Source organism: Anolis sagrei, chromosome 3 (genome assembly GCF_037176765.1).
Source record: "Anolis sagrei isolate rAnoSag1 chromosome 3, rAnoSag1.mat, whole genome shotgun sequence".
Classification (NCBI taxonomy): domain Eukaryota; kingdom Metazoa; phylum Chordata; class Lepidosauria; order Squamata; family Dactyloidae; genus Anolis; species Anolis sagrei.
Window position 1 is genome coordinate 98,199,267 of NC_090023.1, and position 20,239 is coordinate 98,219,505.

Genomic DNA, 20,239 nt, shown 5'->3' on the forward strand with positions numbered 1-20,239 from the left:
TTATTTTGGCTTCCCTGAAGCCTGCTGGGAGCCCGTATGATACAGTTAGCCTCATTGTAGCCCCTCATCATCTGCAAATTCTGATGTGGCACTTAGATGCTGCATAGGCAGCACCAGTTGTGCCAACAGTTTCACTTGAAGCAGTGTTTTCAAACCAGCACATAGAAACACAAAGCTTCATGCTACTTCCGAGTCTGCCCACTTTTTGGGCTTCCTACGACTAAAGAAGTTGGGCAGTTCAAAATCAGCATAGGATTCATGAGACTTCTTGGTTTGATCCAGGGCTTCGCTTACTAAGAAAATCTCAGGAAGCAGGGTTGAGCACATCAGAATCAGATTTGATTGGGCACATCAGAATTATGTATCACACCACTTGGCTCTTCATTTGGCTTGAATAGAACTTACAGAGTCCTCAATAATTATGCTAGTTTCTGCAGGAACTCTCTCCGTGTTAGTATTTGGACTGGAACTGAAAATTATTAAGAGATACTGAAAGCAGTATTTTGCCACTCACATGCAGCTCTGTTCAGAGGCTTTCTTAGGAATGATGATGATGATGATGATGATGATAATCTTTATTTATACACCGCCATCATTTCCCCAATGGAGACTCAGGGTGGCTAAAATCAAACTGGATGGGCAGGCCAAATGAAAGAGATAAAATCATAAAAGCCTGGACGAGGTAAGAATAGAAAATATGTAAGGGAGGGGAGCTCAAGTAGGATAAAACAGTGGGGTAAGGCTTTCAGTTTAGGACGGGGCAAAGTGCACACTTTCTGCGGTTCCAGGCACTTTCCCCATGCTTTGGTGTCAGAACCTATGAGGAAAAGACAGTGATACTCCGCGAACAAAAATGTGCCATTTTATTCCCCAAGGTTACACCTCTGCTTCCTTCCCCTTGGCAATTGGCTGTGGTCCTGGCGGCAGCGCATATGCTTCAGACCCCAGGGGAGGGCAGGGGAGGGTCGGGCTTTCTGGCCATGGATTGGCTGGGCTGCCCTCTCCTCCTCTATGGACTTCAAAGGCAATGTGATCAGGAATCTGGAATGCACACCTGCCGGTTCCAGAACTCCAGCTTGATTTCGGGGGAAGTCGCTCCCATCATCTCCAGGAGCCTTTCTTGGAGGTATTGCACCTGAGAGCAGGCCTCCTCCGGGTGGGCTTTCAGGTACGACTGGAACATGGAGAAGGAGTGGACATAGTCCACCAGCTCTGCCATGCTCATGGGGACCTTGTCCACAATGTTGGTGATCAGGAAGCTTGTTTCCCTCTTTCTCCATCACAAAAGGAAGAGAGATGCCCTGAAGCCCTTTCTGCAACTCAGAAGGAGAAGCTCTCAGGTACACCTCTTAGTACTAAAAGGAGCAGTGGTCTAGATGCTTCTGCCTTGCCACAAAGACACCTAGCATATCGTCCATGTCAAGAACTATAGACCACAAGTTTATTACAGGGCCCATAGCCCATTAGAACCAGGTCTTTCAGAAAGGCCTGGATCTAATGGGCTATGTAATTAATTCACTACAAAGCAGGGTTTTCCTGCTTTGTCTCAAATGAATGCGCTTTTACCAGAGGCATTGTTTGAATGCCTCCGGTAAAAGCATGATTGCTCTCACATTTTGGGCCCTGTCTGGATGGGTCCTAGGACTACAGACTTCTTGGAACTACAGTTCTTGAAGTCCAATTAATGTAATATACTGCTTTCTCTTTTAAATGAAGGTCTAAGAAACAATGACAGAAAGAAAGAAAATATTTTCACTTTCCATTCATGTTAGAAGTAAAGTTGTGTTGTATGGCACTCTTCCTTCCCATAAGATAAATAAGTTAAGTTACATGGGTCTCAGCTATGTACAATTTACATAAAAATTATTATTTTTGTAAAAAATGGTGTTGCATATTGAAAATGGCTACTATTTCAAATTAAAAATATTCATTTTGTTGTCTATTTAAGGGTGAGCAAAGTTCAATGTCAGGGATCTATGGGTAATTTAAGATCAATTTCAAATGGGATTGCTACTTTCCAAGAGAAACCACTCAGAGTATGGTTTGGATACATGATAATGCCATTCTTCTAGCTCTACCATCCATAAAGTCTCTTTCTCAGTTGAACAGCTCTGCTCATCCTTGTTTACTTTTCTTTATGCCTGAAATTCTCTCACTGTCATTTTTCTTCTGTCTTCAATGTCTTCCTTGAAGCTACATTTCTGGCAATACATAACCTTTTACTTTTCACCTTCAGACAAATTAAGTCTAAATATAGATAATTAAAGTTGCCATAATCTTCCCATTTTGCCTTTTTTCTTACTAAAGTTTATATTATATGTATGTTTAGAACTTCTCTTCTTGTTCACATTAATGTGTAAAGTGTTGTTTGAATCCAGAGAAACTATATCACTAGGAATTAATCAGTGTATATATATAAAAATTATAGCACAAGCTAAAAGTGTGTCAAGATTCCACATTTCAATCATAGGCTGATCTCTTGTAAAATATATAGTAAGCCCAAGATATGCAGGTATATTTGGGATTATGGCATTGGTTGTCCATTTCACAAGCTCTTGAAAATGCATGTTACAGTCTTTTTCAAAGATAGGATAGTAATTAGTGATCACACAGCAAACAGCAATGTATTTTATATTCTGCTACTGTATTGTTCTTTTTTTAATGAGGAAGGCTTGTCATTCGAAGTTTGGAAATGTTGCTTCTTTTGGACTAAGTCCAAACAATTCTGTGGTGGCTGGGGAATTCTGAAAGATGTAAAATAAAAAAATAGCAGGTTTCTAAGGTTACTGTCGCTAAGTGGTCAGTAGCACATAAAATGCATCAGACTTCAGGTTGCATTCTTTCATCCTAAAATAGGGCCGATAAAAGATTGTTTCCTTTCTAAGAAAGTAATTACTAAACCAAGTACACCATGCCGAGATAGATGATGTCCATTATCAACAAAGCAAAGTACCTACTTATGGTGGCAAAGGGAGAGAAAAAAAAGATTGGATGTGAAAAAAATCTAATAATGTCATCCATACCTTTCACTGCAGTGATATAACTATACTTCTGGTTTTATGGGTTTTTTTTAAAATGTGAAGACTGTAATTTTCCCAAATAGCATTAAATGAAATTATTCAATTTCCCATGCTCTTGGACCCAAAGTAGTGAATGCAGACTTAATCACACTAAAGGAAAAAAGATATAGTGTTACACATAGAAAATTGGTGAAGCAGCAAGAACCTGTATATTATTGGTATTACATCCATCTATACATACATACATAAAGGTCTAGGTTGAATTTAAATTAAAGGAACTTAGATTGCAGGGTTCAGGAAATCTCTTCTGAAAACTTTAGAAAGTTGATGGTAAGAGAGAGCAGAACTTAAAGAAGTTTCATTTAAGTACAGCTTCCAGAATCTCCCAACAAGCAAAGTATTTTTTTCCCAAATGCTGATCAAAGAGGACAAATGTTATTTATGAGACAGATTCATAAAATCTAGGACAGGAGTGGAGAACATCCTTCTAGTTATTGAAGTACTACTACTGGAATGGCCTTTGTAGTCTCTTCCAACTGTGATTCTATTCGATTCTTGACTCATAACATGCTGGGCTGACTAGGGTTGATGTGAATTGGAGTTCAGCAACACTCAGAGTACCATCTGTTTACCCAGCTCTGATGTAAGCTGAATGACTAAAAAGAACCAATACATAATGAAATAGTTTCTAAATGACCTCCTGCTCTTTCAAGAATTGGCTAGGTCAGGAAGAAATATAGGAAGCTTTAAAAAAAAAAAAAACAAGAGATGTGACAGACAGCTCACAGTGTGCTACATCACTGCAAAAGCTTACTGCCGACATAATGCCAAAGTCAATGGGAATAAGTCAGATAGTTGGGTTCTAATATGAAGGCCCTGCAACCAATTAAATTGTATAGTTTCCATGGTGCTTTCTGAAATGTGTATTTTATTATAGTCTGTTCAGTCGGCATTTGCATGCTCATCATCATCATCATCATTTAATAACTTATTAATCGCCCTCCATCCGAGAATGCTCTAGGCGATTTACAGCTAAATTATAAAAGATGAAATACATATATACAAAAATTAAAAATTAACAGAGATCGAATGCTCTAGTAAAAAGCCAGGTCTTAAGTGCGAGAGTAAAAGGCCCTAAGTCACTCATGGCTCTCATGTAGGGCGGCAAGGAATTCCACAAGGTAGGGGCAGAAATAGAAAAAGCCCTGCATCTGGTCCTTTCCAAGTGCACTTCTCTAGGACCCGGTATATGGAGTAAGTCACGTTGGGCTGGTCGTTGCGACCTCCAATGATGGGAGAAAGAGAGGCGGTCCCTAAGGTACGATGGACCCTGGCCGTAAAGAGTTTTAAAGGCCAGAACTAGCATCTTATACAGGCCATGGTACTCAGTTGGAAGCCAATGTAAATGTTGCAGCACTGGTGTTATATGGCATTTCATGGGCGTTCTTGTGAGTAACCTGGCTGCTGCATTCTGAACAATACGAAGCTTTCATACTCTCCTTTGCAAAAGAGCTCAGTGTCCTGAGCACTGCTTTTGAAAAGCCTCCTGGCATCTCGCTGGTCCTGGGCACTGATTTCTTGTAGTATCTGTGATCTATTACCACTTTTGCAGAACTACTGATCTATACATTTGCCCCCTGAAGTAAACCCATGCTAAAATGGATAAGCAACGAGTCTGCAGAATCATAGTGCATATTTGAACTGACAGGAAATAAGCGGTCCATTGGACCAAAACAGACGTCTCTTAAACTAACCTGCATTTGGATGCAGTTCACCAATCTCTCACAGCCTCTCTGTTGTCAGCAGTGTGCCTTGTTCATCTTTCCTCACACGTGTTGCAAATGGTAATGTTTGTCTGTGAATAATACTTTGAGATTCTTGACTTTTCCAATCTCCCAGGAATTAGATAAAGGGATGGCATCACTCTAATAAAGAACCACTGCATTGCAGATTTATATTTTCCAGCAGCTTGAGTCCAGGGAAAATCCTTATATAAAGAAGGAGGCAGACTAAAAATGCCTAGGAGCAAAAAGTCTTGGAAAATTAGCAGTGCAGAGACACCCCTATTTGCATGATTGGTAGTCCCTCCTAATTCCTCATTTGGTTCTTTGACAGCTGCCTGCTCCATCTTTCCTTTGCCAGTCTACCACCCATTATCCCATTATGTCCCTAAAAGGTTTCCCACTTCTTTACTACTACTGTCTCTATATCCCCTTTGGTTGCCTTCTTAATATTTTCTCTTCTCCCAGATTTATTTGCCCTTTGAAATTCAGCCAATTTGTTGTTACATTTCCAGAGACCTAACTTCAAGAAGAGCCAGTGTATTTTTTTACCAGCAGCCACAAACCTAACTATTTGTAGTCTATAGTCCTATACAAGTAGTCCCCAAGTTACTAATAAGATATATACAAGGTTTGGCTAGCATAAGGAGGTTTAACACCCATTTGGTTTTTGTTTTGCTGTCTGTGCCCCTGTTCAGAAGATTTTACCCCACTTTCTGACCCTGTGATGATTGGATTTTGAAAAAAAAATGGCTCATGGAAACAAGGATTGGTGAAAAAGCTTCAGTAGAGACAGCTTTTCCCCATGATGACTCTTCCAGGAGTACATTTCCCTTCCAAGGGGTAGATTTCTGTTGATTCACCCCCATTTTAAACTATGAGTCATTTGTAAATCAGATGTTTGTAACTCAGGGACTGCCTGTATAGAAATAATAATAATAATAATAATAATCATCATCATCATCATCATCATCATCATCATCATCATATCCCACCCTACCTCCCTGTAGGGTAGCCATTCTGTCAGTCCTAGAAATGAATATTTGGAGGCGTTGTTTATTACAAAAAGCGATAAGCTCACCATGCATGCAGTTCTTATGCTGAAGAATGACAGTACTTTGAGAAAGCTGGCATGTTACAAAAATTTCCTCATTCTGCCTGTTATTTGTCATTGTCAGTACAATGCAAGCAGTAGACAAGAATCCTTGAAATTATCCTGTAGTTAATACACTTCCAAATCAAAAGAGAAGGCAAGAGCCATGACATAGCTGACAAGCAATTAACTATCTTACATGTCCACATACACACACATTCTCTTTGAAGTGAAGGAAACTTGTAGATGTTCTGTAGCTCCTATTGGTTATACTCTATAATAGTCTTCACTAACCATGTGTCCTTTAGCTGTCATCCACCCCAGCTATCATGGCAATGTTCAGAAACATTGGGATTGTAATCCAATGGTGCAATGGGTTAAACCCTTGTGCTGGCAGGATTGAAGGCCGACAGGTTGGAGATTCGAATCCGGGAAGAGCAGGTTGAGCTTCCTCCATCAGCTCCAGCTTCCCATCCAGGGACATGAGAGAAGCCTCCCACAAGGATGGTAAAAACATCAAAACATCAGGACGTCCCCTGGGCAACATCCTTGCAGACAGCCAATTCTCTCACTCCAGAAGCTACTTGCAGTTTTTCAAGTCGCTCCTGACACACACACAAAATCCAAAATAATTGGAGGGGTTCTATGTAGATAAATGAAGTTGTGGTTTAAAATTCCAGAAAAAAAACTGAGGTACTGGGACCAAATTTAACTTTAATTTCATATGCGTTGAAATGAATGGGACTCATTAGTTACTACCTATTTGCTATAATTTTAGTGACTTTACTCTAGTTACATTTTGGTCATAGGAAACAAAAGAGTGGATGATTATGTTCTTACAAACATATGTGATTGTCATGTTCAAAGATTCCACAGGGATAGTATAATATCTTTCATAGAACTATTGACTGCAAACATAATGCTATATAACAATGTATAGTTTCAAGTATCATATATCAGTTGGTTGAGACCCCAAGGGCCACCCAGTCTAATTATCTATATGGATTATATAGAACTTTTCCCAAGGGTGAATGTTTTTAAAAAGTGACAGATGGTTAAATGATAAATCTAAAAGTGAGCATGGTATTAAATAAAAGTGCTGCCTCTGATTCCTATGTTTTAAGGTAATAGAGGAAGCCTTTACAAAATATTTGAGGCTACATTCCTGTATTCATTTACCTAGAACCAAAACCAGTTTAGCTCAGTGACACTTAATTCTGAATAGATGTGTCCAGGGATTGCATTGTAAGGCTTCTCTAAATGCAGACTGGTGAAATATATACTCATGTTTGAGTAAACCAACAATTGAGTTACATTTTAGTAAAGCCCACTGAAAACAGTGTGATCTACCTCTGGGCAGGCATGTAGCCGGGGGGGGGGGGGGGGCTTGAGGGGCTTCAGCCCCCCCCCCCCCCCCAAATTCTCATGATGGTTCGCGAAAAGGCCTTACTGGTGCATTATTTAAACTGTTCTGTTTATTCATATCATGATCTGATCACCATACTCAATATATCCCATATGCATGGGGGTATTGGGGTAATGATACAAAAGGTTTGCTAGGGTAGACCCTCTTTCACTCAGACCCCCCCCCCCGAAACTCAGCCCCCCCCAAAGAACCCTCCTGAAAAAAACTCAGCCCCCCCCAAAGAACCCTCCTGAAAAAAAAACTCCCCCCCCCCCGAATCGAAATCCTGGCTACGGGCCTGCCTCTGGGTAAACATGCTGGTCTGTGCTTATGCAAACAGAGATGTAGTGTGTATGGAAACCACCACAGACTTGCATAAAATCAATGAATTAAACAGCTATAATGAGCAGTATGGCTTTATATAGAAATGTACTTTCACTGTTCCTGGTGATAACAACAATTTAGCTATGCAGTTTCAAAAGGCAATTGATGAAATAGCAATTTGTGGAATCGGGATTGTTATGCCCTGTGTTTGTGTGCATGTCTGTGTGTATGATAATGGCAATGGTTGCGATTAGAAACTAGCAAAACAGTGATGCTACATTGAGATTGTGGCATGACATTATTGGAGGTGGGAGGAAAGTAGATCACGTCTGATAGAGTTTTTTGAAAACTGGACAAAGTAACCTAAACATTAGCATATCTGTTACTTTTGCTAAAGAAAGAGCTTTAAAATTGCAATCATAACATCATTTTGTATCTCTTTAGCAGCATGAATTTTAATTAAAAAGGACTAGTTTGCTTCAAGGCTCAGATAATTATTTGTGTATTAGTACCAATTTTTTAAAACTCAAAACAGAGCTGCTGCTCATTAGATGCAATTATCATTGATTCGTCAGAAAGACACTTCCATGCACCAGCAACCCAGATAAAAGAAATTATAATGGATATTGTATGGGTGTATGAAGCAACCACAACAGTAGTAATTACAGCAGTGTTGCTAGCAGAGACCTCAGATACAGAAAGAGGCTCTCATGTTCTTTCTTTTAATTAAGTGGCCACGTGAGGTTTCAAAGTAAGGACACTGAAGCCCTCCTGTGGAGCCCAGCACTTTCAATAGTTGGTGGAGCTTAGCACTTCACCTGCAAACCACAGTGGAGCAGCTGATAGCAAGTTAAGCTCCCTCAGATGCTTCACAACCAATTGCCAGGCAAAAATGAGGCTGTCAAAGGCTTGAAGCAAGTACATACTAGACTTTGGCAACTATTCACAGAATTTGCCTTCGAAGTATGTGTGTGCCAGGGGTGGGGGAGCAACTTTTAGACAGGATGGGCAATTTCTAGTTGCCCTACTACAGGACCCATATTTTTAATAGTGGGAAACTATTGCTGTGTTATTATGATGATTATTTTCATTTCTAAATAATGGGACTCCAGGTGATTTGCAAGCAATTAATAATAATAATAATAATAATAATAATAATAATATATTTATTTATACCCCGCCACCATCTCCTCAGAGGGGACTCGGGGCAGCTAACATGAGGCCAAGCCCAGCAATTACAACAAATCAAAATCCAATACACAGCAAATAATAACATCAAATAAAAATAAGCAAGCAACGGGACTTCCGGTTGGTGGCCGAAAGATGGTGAACGTGTCCTGAGACTCTCCAGATAGAGAGCTCAGCACAACCAGGTTTTGGTAAGTCAGGGGGATAGTACCCCTCTCCTGTCGATGGTCGGAGGTCGTAGGAGCTAATCCCTAAAGTGCTGCTGGCCGACGGCGTCTGAGAGGTGCCCCCCTCAAGGGGACATCCAAAGACGCCCGGCAACAGGCACGCCAGGGAGGACACCACTCCATGGTAGAAGGCTTTCAGCCCTCAATTCCCCATCGACCACCAACTCATTGAAAAGAGAAGAATTAACCCAAGAATCATTGCAAAATAATACAAAGCGAACAGTCTTCCTGGGAACATAGCCAACTAGAATAAAGGATATAAGCACCTAGCCAAGGCTAGCAAGGCTGGCAAAGGATCAAAGCCAAAGCATACGACAACCGGAGCTTTGAAGACGAAGGTCTGACCAAGGCGATTAAGGTGAGCAAATCCAAAAAAGGAAAGTATAAAATAGAAGGGAAAGGAGAGGAAGAAAGCTGAAAGAAGTGGGGTAGAAGAAGGAAGGGGGGCAGAAAGTGGAAAAGAAAGAGGAGAGAGGAGAGAGAGAACGAACGGAGAGAAGGAAAAATCACAACTAAATTACAACAGCTGGGTAGAGCGGAACGCTCCCTCCCCGAAAGGGACAGCAGAACCGAGAGACCCTCCATATCCAAGGATCGGCCCTTAAAGGGGTTGAGCATTGGATGATTGGAGGGAATAGGTATAGCGGGCTGTTTGCATAATATAAAACTTCTCGTCACATTAAAATATAACGAAGAGTGGTCGAGATATACAAGGCAAATGTGAAAAAAATAAAATAAATAAAAGCCTTTAAAAGACAAAGGAGAATACTCCCCCCCTACCTACCCCACTCCCGCCCTAAAGAGCCCACAAAAAGTACAAAACACTGACCTTGAAGACGCACTGGAAAAAAGCCAAGGCTTAGTGGAGACATGGTATTGGCGCCTTATCTCTAAGAAAGACGTCCTTGGAGAGCTTGGCGGCAACGTTGGCAGGCAGGATAACATCCACCCTGCCCTCCCCCGCGCATCCCAAAGATTAGGAGAGGAAGGCCGTGCCGCGTGGCGAAGAACCACGCGAGAGGACGCGAGACTCTCGAATCCTCCGAAGCCCCACGAGATCTCGCGAGAGTGAACAACTTCACGCGAGAGCAAGGGTTGAACTCCAATCTCGCGAGAAGAGAATAGAAAGAATGGAATAGAAAGGCAAAAGGGAAGCAGGAAACCGAAAGAAGGAAAAGAAGGAAAAGGAAAGTAAGAAAGGAGAAAAGCAGGCATCGGCAAAAAGGCAAAGCAGCGGAATGATAAAACGACGAAGCGGCAAAGTGGAAAAGCGGAAAAGTGACAAAGTGATAAAGCGGTAAAGGTGAAGGACGCAAGGGAAGAAGCATAGCAGGTAAAGAAAGAGAGACACAGGAAAAGACAGCCGAAAGAAATCAGCGTAAAAAGTAAGGGAGAAATTAAATAATAAATAAACAAATAATAATTATAAAATAAAATTTAAAAAGGGGGGGAAAGAATTACACAAATTCTCCTAAACATAACAATTTCTCCTAAACATAACTAAAGATATAGACTGGCAAAATAGTAAACAAAAATAACGAGGCAAGTAAACCACAATAAAGATAGCATCACAAAGTGCAAAAGGGAAAAACCCACAAGCATTTAAAGGACAAGCAAGAAGGGACTCCCTTTGTAAACAGGATTTGCAAATTGAAGTCCAGACAAAGAAGGATCCCCCGACGGAAGACTCAGTGCTCTGCAACATACTAGCAGAGATTAAGAAGCTCTCAGAAAAACATGATGAGCAACACAAGGAATTGCAAACGGAAATTCAAAATATGAAAAAAGAACTGAAGGAAGAAATTGGTAAGTTAAAAGAAGATGTAGACAAAGTTAAGAAAGAAAATCAGAAAATAATCAAAACTCAAGGAAAAACAGAATCCAGAATGAACAAATTGGAATCTCTCACACAAAAGATAAACGAACAAACCGAAAGGTTAGAATATAGAGAATCGGAATATCTACTAAGAATTCGGAATTTACAAGAAGTTAAAGACGAAAATGTGAAACAGAATATGATTGATTTATTAGCAGAGCTATTGGACGTAAGTACGGAGGTAATTGGACAAGATGTGGACAGAGCATATAGGGTCCCAACAGGATATGCCAGAAAGCATAAAACCCCTCAAGATGTTGTTATAAGTTTCTGTAGGAAGAGTACTAGGGACGAAATTCTAAGAGAAAATGCAAAAAAATCAATATTCTTCAAGGACCAAAAGGTAATAATCATGAAAGAAGTCCCACAACAAATTCTGGCGAGAAGAAGAAAATTTTCCTTCCTTACAAAAGAATTAACCAGAAAGAAAATAAAATTTAGATGGGAAAAAACTGATGGAATAACGGTCACTCTGAATGATAAAAGATATTGGCTTAACTCAGAGGAAAGCGCTAAGGCCTTCTACAATGACCACATCAAAGAAAGAGTAGCTGAACCAACACAAAGGAAGTTTCACGACAACATGAGAAAAGGAAAACCTAATGGAAACAATAAGGAGTCAAAGACCGAAGAGGAAACAGAAGATGAAGAAGAGAAGGAGGAAAAAAGCTCAAATAAATGGCCAAGAGATTCACAAGAAGAAGAAAATGAAAGAGACTTAAAAAGGCTGAGAGTTTTCCCCGGAGAACTATCAACTAGTGGTGCCACAAGAAATACTCCAATGGGAGATGCCTGAAAGCAACAATGAATAGAAGAAGCATTAAAATATATTCTAATAATATTAACGGTTTAAATTCTCCAAGTAAGAGAAAAAAAATTCTTCAACTACTTAAACCAAAAAAGATATGATTTAGTAACGCTCCAAGAGACTCATATAATTGACAGACACGCAAAACATCTGACCCAAGACAAATTAGGAAAGATCTTTCAGGCATCTTACAGTCAGAAGAAAAGAGGCGTGGCAGTTTATGCCAAAGAATGGTTAAATCCCAAACAAATGTTCAAGGACACACAAGGAAGATACATAGGTATCCTAATCGAAATAAAGAACAAAAAGATCCTATTGCGTAATATTTATTGCCCTAACGGGCCAAAAATAAAATTTATAAAAGAGTTGGTAATGGAGATAAATAAGGTTGAATATGAAGACCTGATCCTCATTGGGGACTTTAATGGCGTAGTGGATAGCACTTTAGATAAATTTCAAAATAAACAAAAGGCAACTAAAGATAACAATAAAACTGGTTTATTACCAAAAAAGTTTATATTACAATTAGAAAAACTGCAATTAAAGGATGTATGGAGACACCACAATAGTGTATCAAGAAATTATACCTTCTACTCTGGAAGGCACGATTCGTGGTCACGGATCGATATGGCCTGGGCCACTAATTTGTTAAATACTAAAATAAAAAAAATGGAGATATTACCAAGGGTCTTTTTGGACCATTGTGCCTTAGAGTTGGTAATAAAAGGATCGGACCCCCCATACCAATGGAGGCTAAATAAAAATCTGTTGAAAAAGGAAACAGATATTGAAAGGAATAAAAATTTATTAACAGAATATTTAGACTTAAATAAAGGGGAAGAAACATCAATAGTTACACAGTGGGAAGCAATGAAGGTCGTTATGAGAGGGTACCTTATACAACAAGAGATTGTTAGGAGAAAGATGAAAAACAAAGAATTTGACGAAATAATGGGAAAACTAAATAAAAATGAAGATTTATTAAAAAGAAACCCAAAAAATAAAAAATTAATACATACATCTAAAATACTCAGAAAACAAATGGAACTATTGCAAACAGAGAATATAGAAAAACAAATGAAATATATCAAAGTGAATAATTTCCAGAACGCTAATAAGATCGGAAAGTGGTTAGCTAATAAAATTAAGAAACGCAAACAGAAACGAGTGATCACAAAAATCAAAGCGAATGGGAAAGTATATACCGAAAGTCAGGACATAGCAGAACAATTTTTTCTATTCTATAAAGACCTATGCAAAAAAAGAAGTATCCCGACAGCAGATATTTCAAGATATCTGGGTAATTTAAAAATACCCAAACTAACAGAATCACAAAGGAAAATCCTAAATGGTACTATTACCCCACATGAAATTGATGAAGCTATCCATAAATTAAAACCCAATAAATCGCCGGGCCCAGACGGATATTCCGCCATCTTCTATAAAGTATTAAAAAATGAACTAGCCCAACTCCTGAAAGACATATTAAACAACATATTAGAAAACAAAATAATACCAAAATCCTGGGAAAAAAACCAATATAACTCTGATCTACAAAGAAGGAACTGACCCAACAGAAGTTAAAAGCTATAGACCCATATCGCTGCTAAACACCGATTACAAAATATTTGCAATAATAATGGCGGAAAGACTGAAAAATTTTCTAAAAAATTGGATTTCCATAGACCAGGCCGGATTTCTTCCAAACAGGCAGATTAAGGAAAATATCAGAATAATTATCGATGCAATTGAGTATTACGAAAGGCACAATGAAAAACAATTAGCCCTGATGTTTATTGATGCAGAAAAGGCTTTTGATAGAATCAATTGGAACTATTTAAAATTATTAGTGAGGGAATTAGATATGGGATTTCACTTCCAAAACGCAGTGGAGACAATTTACACAAACCAGGAGGCCACACTTATAATTAATGGAGAAGAAGGAGAAAAAATTATAAAGCTTTCACAAGGCATGCGGCAAGGATGCCCCTTGTCTCCGCTACTATTTGTCTTAGTAATGGAGACATTGATCAGGACTATAAATGAAGGCGAAACACTAAAAGGGCTGAAAATTGGCAATTACCATTTTAAGCTGAGAGTTTATGCGGACGATGTAGTCTGCATAACAGAGGACCCAGTAAACAATATAAAGGATTGGCTGAAGAAGATAGAAAACTTTGGTGAATTGGCGGGCTTTAAATTAAATAAACAAAAAACAAAATTATTGGTGAAAAACATGGATCAAAAATCGAAACTTAAGTTACAAGAAATCTCAGGCATCAAAATTGAAAATAAAGTGAAATACTTAGGGGTTAACTTAACAAAAAATAATATAAATCTTGTCAAAAATAACTATGAATTACTATGGGGAAAAATACAAAAAGACTTGAATAGATGGAAACACCAAAATATCTCATTACTAGGATGAATTGCTATAATCAAGATGACGATACTACCCCAACTCTTGTTCCTCTTCCAAAATTTACCCGTGCTAAGAAACGACCACCTATTTAAAAAGTGGAATTCTGATGTGACCAAATTTATCTGGAAAGACCGCAAACCGAGGATAAGCCTAAAAATCTTATCAGATGATAAAAAAAGGGGAGGCCTGGGTCTACCGGACTTCAAAAGGTATTATGAAGCATGTAATCTGGTAGCAATAAAAGAACGGGCAACTCTGGAGAACAGGCCTTTGTTAGCACTGGAGGGACATGATATCCGTGCCGGCTGGCATGGATACCTATGGTATAACAAGAGAAAAGTGGAAAAAGCTTTTAGCGACCAATACATAAGAGCTGCCCTAATCAGAACTTGGGAAAAATATAAACCCAGATTGTATACAAGAACACCACTATGGATCTCCCCAACAGAAGTGAAACACAAAAGGGAATTAGAGGAAAAAAATTGGCTAACTTATCAACAATTATTAAAGAAAAATGACAAGGGGGAGGGAGGGAGTTTAACATTAAAATCTTTAGATGATGTAAAACAGTTAAACAGGAAAATCTCATGGTTAAACTATCATCAAATTTACCAAGAGTATAAAGAAGATAAAAAATGTGGTTTCAGCCAAGATCAAAGGCTATGGGATATAGTAATGAAAAAGAATAGAAAATTAATCAAAATTATTTACCAGCAATTGCTTACATGGGCCACCGAAGAAGAACAAATTAAAAATTGCCAGGTGAAATGGGCTCGAGATATAGGACACAGTATTTATACAAAACAATGGGAAGAGATTTGGACGACCAAAATAAAATACACAGAAGCCAGCGATCTAAAGGAAAATTGGTTTAAGATGTTTTTTCGCTGGTATTTTACGCCCGATAAAAATGCAAAATTTAATAAAAATGGCTCAAGCCTATGTTGGAAATGCGGGAAAGAAAAGGGAACCTTTTCCCATCAATGGTAGTCATGTAAAGTGGTGAAAAAATACTGGAAAGAGATACATAAAGCAACACAAAGAATTATAAAAGTTAAATTCCCCAAAGCTCCAGAAACATACTTATTAGGAATCACTAATATAAAACTAGATAAAAATCAAGAAAAAGTAATCTTTCTATTAAGCACAGCGGCAAGAATGCTCCTAGCAAAAGTGTGGAAGCTAAAAGAAATTCCGAATATAGAAGAATGGTGTTTGAAAGTACTGGATATTATCCAAATGGATAGTCTCTCGCAGAGATTAAAGGGAACAAATAAATATACAAACTGGTCAGGCTTTAAAGATTATATTAAATCCAAGAGCTTCCTTTACAAATCGACTTGTCCAGCATATGAAGAAAGTAATTATAAAAAAAAAAATGACGTTGGCGTTGAAAAAGGAAAACAACAGGAGAAGAAGATCTCGTGGAAGACTGACGGGAAGAACCCCCCCCCCTTCAGTTCCCCCCCCCTGTGTTGCCACTTCCCTGTCACACCCCCTCTACACCCCGCCCCCCCCCCAACACTTCACCACCTCCCCCCATTCTACCGCCCCAGAAGACCGTTCGTCTTCTACCCTTACTTAACCCTACCTTTTCTCTCACGTGTTTTGTGTCTTATGCTTTATGTATGTATGTATGTATGTATATATTCCAACAAAATACCAATAAAGATTAGAGAAAAAAAAAATAAAAATAAGCAACAAATTAATACAAAGGAAATGAAAATAAAATAGTAAGGTGAGCATAGCGGGCAGGGTCCGTTACAAGGAATAAAATTATAAAGTATAGAAACCCTGGGTGAAGATGGATGAGTAGGGCAGTGCAACTGGTGGGGGATTTCAGATGGCACAAGCAATGGGGTGAGTTTCACTAAAGGATAGGATAAAGTGCATTAAAATCACTTATCCTAAGCATCTTGAACAAATTCTGTCTATCTTTGGAAGCTAGGCAGAATAATCTCTGGTTGATATTTGGATAGGAGACTAAGTGCTGTAGACAAGTGGTTCTCAAAGTGTGCTCCACAGAGCCCTTGTGGCTCTGCGAGGCACACTGGAGCTCTTTGCTGTTCTCCTCTTCACTCCCTGGGACCCTCTCCCCGTGGTGCCACATAGGTTAGCGCCAAGCACTTCCCCCCTCAGCTGGACCCCAAAGAGAAGCCATCCGAGGCCTGCCCCAACAAGCTCTCCCTCCCACTCCCCCAGACACCTACCCTTGCCCTCCTGGCCGCACCCCTCTAGCAGCCCTCTGCTCTTTGCCTATTTTATATTGGTTAAAATTGTTCTTCATTTTATATATTGTATTTATTTTACAATAAATACATAATATAATATATAAACATTTATTGGGGCTCCACAAGAAACTTTTGCTTCAAAAAGCGCTCTGTAAAGAAAGCTTTTGTTTGGTACTAACAGTCCAGAATGCTGGCCACCAACATATGCAATGACCTTGGGCAATCAACTTGGATTTGATAAAGGCAAAACAACTTTCAGGCCGCTGCCACCTATTAATGATATTCTTAGGAGCTTGTACTATTGAATCAGGCTACCACCAAAGACTAAAAGGGGTTTTAGATATTCTTTGTCCAGTGTATTGGAAGTAAGCTGGATTGTGCTGAATTTGAACTCAGGGCGCAGAACACTGAGGTGGATATTATTGAGATTCTTCTAAGTAGTTGCTGCCACCAATCTGGAAACTCTGTCTCCCTAACTTGTAATGGATACTTCTTCACAAAGAGGCACACTGAGGCAAATGTTTGTTAACAAGAATCAAAGAAGTTTGTTCCTTAAGCGTTGCGGTTGCATGAATGAGATGATGCTTATTTAGTTTCTTTAAATCAGTTCAATACTTGGTTTCCAATAAAACTCTTAACTCCCTCAGGAAACTAGAATCCTTTTACTTAAAAACAGTCCTTTTTCTGGGATCTGTTTGTAATCACTATACCAGCTATTCTTCACTAATAGCTCTCTGAACTCTCTATCTTCTTTGGCTCCACTAACCTCCTCTCTCCTTTTCCTAACTCTCTCCTTCAAACACCAGACTCTGACTAACTTCTTCAACACCAAGAACCTGACTGCCTGTCAGAATTCAAAACAACCCTCTCCTCTAAGCTCTTTTTTTTTGAACACTTCAACCAAGCTCCGCCCACTTTCTCCCCAGCCAATCACAAGGGTTCTCCACATTTTCCCCCAGGCTGCTTCTAAGCTCCGCCTCCACTAGGAAATGACTAACCTAAGATGGCTGCCCCCAAGCACCATACAAAAATGGCTGCAAAAAAAACAAAACTGGGCCCAATTCCTGAGCTTATTCTGGCCTAAAGGTAGGCAATTCATCACAGGCTCCATGGCTGGAAAGGTTTGATAACCCCTTCTGTAGACTATGAGATGGTCATAAGTCAACACACACACAAACATGGATTAAAAACTTGCAGAAACACAACATATTTTGGGTTGCTGTGAGTATTCCGGACAATATATATTACGTTTTAAAAAACCATACAGAGTGAAACTCATGTAAATTTTATTAGAACACAATACTGAAAACCAGCAAAATGGCATTACACAATATAAGAAGTAAATATCTAAAGGCTCAATGGAATAGGAAAGTCTTGACCTGCAAACAGAAGGAGAATAAGGAAAGAGCCATCTGAGGTCCCTGAAATCTCAAATCTGGGAGCAGTGTGTAATGGCCTTTGAAGGACTTATTTTGAAGAGCCATTTTCAGAATCCTTCTCACCAGATTTCAGCCCCTGGTTGCAAATCCTATTCTAGTTAAAGAAGATAACAGATTCTCTCCTAATCTCTGTACTCTTTATGGGAACATAATGGGGAATTGTGTCATTCTTATCTTGTTGTTTAATATTTTATCTCCCTTCCCAGATTTCTTACGACCTTCTTTTCTTCCTGGGTTGTGCTGTTTTTAAAACTACAGCTGACCTGTTAATTGAAATTATGCAACAAGGTTTAGAAAGGGGAATAATTAAAATAATTTGTCTCTCAGTTTAAGTTAATAAAAATTAACTTAATTTTCTTGTTCTCCATCTGTGTTCCAAGCCTAAGGCTCTACAAAGTGCACAAACAATTGTAATCCTCTTAGTGAACTGAGATTTAAGAATTGAGAGGTCAGCCATATTTCATTCATTCATTAAGGATAATGCACGATTAATGAAATACAAACAGTTATTTTAAGTTTTATTTTCAGAGATGCTGATTATACTGCCCATGTTAATTCCTGATTGTCTCAGCTTGCTTAATAATATTTTTTGGCTTTAAAGGCTAGCAGGGGGGAGGGCTTGGAAAGGTTCAGAATAGTTGGCCTAGATGCCATTTCACTCAACACAAATGATAATAAAGCAGTATTTACAATTACAAAAACTGAGTGAATATTTATTTATTCCACATCATTTATACCATGTTTTGTGTCCAGGCCTGAAGCCAGATTGAAATGGGTCTAAATATTTTACTTCATTCAAGATAGACAGCATCCAGCCTAAACATTACCTTCTCAGTCACTCTGTCACGATGCAATGTTGTTTGTGAAAACAATATTATTTATTACTGTTACTATAAGGCTCAACATCCATTTAAGGAGTAACAGACTCCTTCCCCAAAATCATTGGTCTTCTTTGAAAGCATTATCTCTAACCAGTTTATTCTGAAATATGTTTTCACACATGGATCCACTGATGAACTGGACTCTGAAATTCATGAAAGCTTATGCCAAAATAATAGTCTTGGATTCCAACAATACAGTTTTTTGCATGTGTTTTTTTTAAAAAAAACAGAGTAACATAACATCTTTCTCAAACCCTCAGTCCCCCAGTGGTGTAGCAGGTTAAACTGCTGAGCTGCTGAACTTGCTGACCAAAAGGCCAGCTGTTCAACTCTGGGGAGTGAGGTGAGCTCTCATGGTTATCCCCAGTTTCTGCCAACCTAGCAGTTCAAAAACATGCAAAAATGTGTAAATCAATAGGTACCGCTCTGACAGGAAGGTAACATTACTTGGAGGCATCTACAGACAAACAGAAACATCACCCTCCCATGTTCCAGTTGCCAACAGATCCTTCTCTCTGTGGAACAAATGGCAAACAAGGTTCTTCAGCTTAGAAATGGAGATGAGCACCACCCCCCAGAGTCAGACACAACTAGACGTAATGTCAAGGGGAAACCTTTACCTTTACCTTTAGAAGGGGTGAACTGAAAAATTGGGAAAAGAGGAATAAAATGGAGCATTCTGAAAGCAGGCATAGCTAGTTGACTGGCTGAGTGGATGGTTGGACAGGAGAGCTTGATTGCATGTCTCAATTGTACTGTGCCATTTACAAATGTAGTACTTCCTTTCGTACGCATATAGCTAAGACACCTTTTTAATATGCAGCACTTCACATCTACAGCATGTTCTGCTGCTTTACAGTTCTTAACAATGTACCACAGAGGGAAGATTTTTTTTAAAAGCAAATCTGCATTATTTATTAGCTCTCTTGCAAATTCCATTCCACTATGTTTTAGGAATTATACATTTGTAGCTTATTGGGAGAAAAATGCTTTCTGCAAATACTTTCAGTCCTTTAAAAACATTGACCACTATTCTATATCAGCTACTTAGTTAAGAATACTTAACAAACTAACCTCTCCTAGCCTGATTCTTCAAACAGAAACTTCACTCCCCCATGTTGCAGTTGCCAGCAGATCCTTCTCTCTAAGGAACAGATGGCAAGTAAAATAAGTTGTAAAAGTAGTTAGGATTAGTAGCAGTCATGTGTATGGAACAATTTAGAAGGTAATTATTCCTTATTCACAGTCCCAGATCCTTCATTATTTTATACTTTGCAACTATCAATACATCCTAAAACCTCTTCTAAACCATGCTATAGTTCAGAATGCAGATTCTTAAAGAAGAACCTAAACAAAACACATAAAATATCATTTAAGGCATCTCTGTCTCCCTAGTCCCACATTGGTACCTCCCCCCTCCCATAATGGTTTGGGCAAACTATTTGAGTCTTTAATAAAAGAAGGAGAGGCAGAGCTAAGCTAAAGATAGAACAAAATTTTGAATGCTGATACATTACAGTCATAAGTCCAGCTCACTTCAAAGC

General features: G+C 38.9%; 1 protein-coding gene across 1 annotated transcript in view; it reads left to right on the plus strand.

Moving 5' to 3' along the window:
- ZBED1 (zinc finger BED-type containing 1) overlaps positions 1-20,239 on the plus strand; it is a 177,633-nt gene that overhangs the window by 153,160 nt on the left and 4,234 nt on the right. The window lies entirely within an intron of this gene.